At 37.4% G+C, this 2500-nt stretch overlaps 1 protein-coding gene and 1 non-coding gene across 2 annotated transcripts in view; both read left to right on the forward strand.

The window, feature by feature from the left end:
• LOC138003958 (muscle, skeletal receptor tyrosine protein kinase-like) overlaps positions 1-2500 on the forward strand; it is a 45493-nt gene that overhangs the window by 10891 nt on the left and 32102 nt on the right. The gene's annotated exons all lie outside the window — the stretch shown is intronic.
• Positions 73-145, forward strand: Trnat-agu (transfer RNA threonine (anticodon AGU)). The gene has a single exon. It is a non-coding gene; the product is annotated as a tRNA-Thr (tRNA).

Below are 2500 nucleotides of genomic sequence, written 5' to 3' on the forward strand. Positions count from 1 at the left end.
AACTGGCCCTTAGGGAGTCCCACAGAAATGCCACACATTAAATGATTAATCAGCCATGTTGCCAGCATGGTTGTCCTGATAGTGTAGTGGTCATCACACCCGACTAGTGATCAGGGGGACGTGGGTTCAAATCCCGCTCAGGGCAATTACAGTTTTCCCCAGAAGTTGTCCAGTGTTGAGTTTCTACGACAGCCATATATATATATATATATATATATATATATATATATAGGAAGAATGAAAAAATGAGTCGCTGGCGAACTTCTCACAGGTCTGGTATATTATAATTTCGTGTAAACGTTTCGCCCTTCGGGCTTCTTCAGTACACGCTAAAAACTAAAAACTAAAAATACCTGGTACAACTGAACTTGCGCTATTTATACAAAACTATGAACCAAAAGGTGTAAAATGTTTAAAATTACAAAAAAATTATAAAAAATCACAATAATATGTCATGTAATACGTGCGGTTGGAATAAATCGAGTGGACAATACGTGAGATAAGAAATAGTTAGCTCTATTCCGAAAAAGGCGTTAATCACCAGACATCGAAACTAATAATTTAAAATAAACAACAGGACTTAGTAAATCATGCAATCAGGTGGCGAAATGATGAGCCCAGGGCCCCTAAGAAGTAATAGAATCCCTGAACAGGGCCTGTGAGAATGCCGATCTGCACAGCGTAACCGGACAAAAAGCCCAACTGGTTGCACAATTACTCCAGTGAATGATTAATTAAACCTTATTCTATTTTTGGAATTAAACTCGGATCTTTTGTTCAAGCCGTAAGGTTGGAGGGTGCATAACTGTGCGCACCAAAAAGCCTCTCTTGTAAGTAAAACCTTGTCCATATCATCAGTAGTGTCATTAACAATTTTTTCAATGACAATGAACTCAAAGTCAGACATGTGATGTTCTTTTCTATTGAAATGGACGGCCAATTCACACGTGGCCTTGTTGGTCAACATAGCCGATTTGTGATTACGAAATCTGACCTTGAATTCATTCGATGTTGAACCTACGTATTGAATCTTGCATGTTTTACAGGTGACTAAATAGATGACATTCTTCGACTTACAATGTACATTATGTCTAATGGAGTAAAAACGGCCTGTACAGGCGCTGTGAAAGATCCTATTTTCAACAAGATAATGTTTGCATAGATCACATTTGTTCTTACATTTAAAACATCCTACGGGAGTGTTATTGCTGTAATGGGTTTTTTTAGGCCTTGCTAGAATCTCTTTTATGTTTTTGGGTCTTCGATAAGAAGGAATAATTGACCCCTTTGGGAAAATCTGGGATAGCAATGGCGATTCATAAATAAGATGACTAAATGATAAAATCGTCTTTCCTCTGGTAGTCGACTACAACCCTCATCTACCAAACATCAGCAAAATCATCAAATCATTTAGTCATCTTATTTATGAATCGCCATTGCTATCCCAGATTTTCCCAAAGGGGTCAATTATTCCTTCTTATCGAAGACCCAAAAACATAAAAGAGATTCTAGCAAGGCCTAAAAAAACCCATTACAGCAATAACACTCCCGTAGGATGTTTTAAATGTAAGAACAAATGTGATCTATGCAAACATTATCTTGTTGAAAATAGGATCTTTCACAGCGCCTGTACAGGCCGTTTTTACTCCATTAGACATAATGTACATTGTAAGTCGAAGAATGTCATCTATTTAGTCACCTGTAAAACATGCAAGATTCAATACGTAGGTTCAACATCGAATGAATTCAAGGTCAGATTTCGTAATCACAAATCGGCTATGTTGACCAACAAGGCCACGTGTGAATTGGCCGTCCATTTCAATAGAAAAGAACATCACATGTCTGACTTTGAGTTCATTGTCATTGAAAAAATTGTTAATGACACTACTGATGATATGGACAAGGTTTTACTTACAAGAGAGGCTTTTTGGTGCGCACAGTTATGCACCCTCCAACCTTACGGCTTGAACAAAAGATCCGAGTTTAATTCCAAAAATAGAATAAGGTTTAATTAATCATTCACTGGAGTAATTGTGCAACCAGTTGGGCTTTTTGTCCGGTTACGCTGTGCAGATCGGCATTCTCACAGGCCCTGTTCAGGGATTCTATTACTTCTTAGGGGCCCTGGGCTCATCATTTCGCCACCTGATTGCATGATTTACTAAGTCCTGTTGTTTATTTTAAATTATTAGTTTCGATGTCTGGTGATTAACGCCTTTTTCGGAATAGAGCTAACTATTTCTTATCTCACGTATTGTCCACTCGATTTATTCCAACCGCACGTATTACATGACATATTATTGTGATTTTTTATAATTTTTTTGTAATTTTAAACATTTTACACCTTTTGGTTCATAGTTTTGTATAAATAGCGCAAGTTCAGTTGTACCAGGTATTTTTAGTTTTTAGTTTTTAGCGTGTACTGAAGAAGCCCGAAGGGCGAAACGTTTACACGAAATTATAATATACCAGACCTGTGAGAAGTTCGCCAGCGACTCAT

Source organism: Montipora foliosa, chromosome 5 (assembly GCF_036669935.1).
Source record: "Montipora foliosa isolate CH-2021 chromosome 5, ASM3666993v2, whole genome shotgun sequence".
In the NCBI taxonomy this organism is placed as follows: domain Eukaryota; kingdom Metazoa; phylum Cnidaria; class Anthozoa; order Scleractinia; family Acroporidae; genus Montipora; species Montipora foliosa.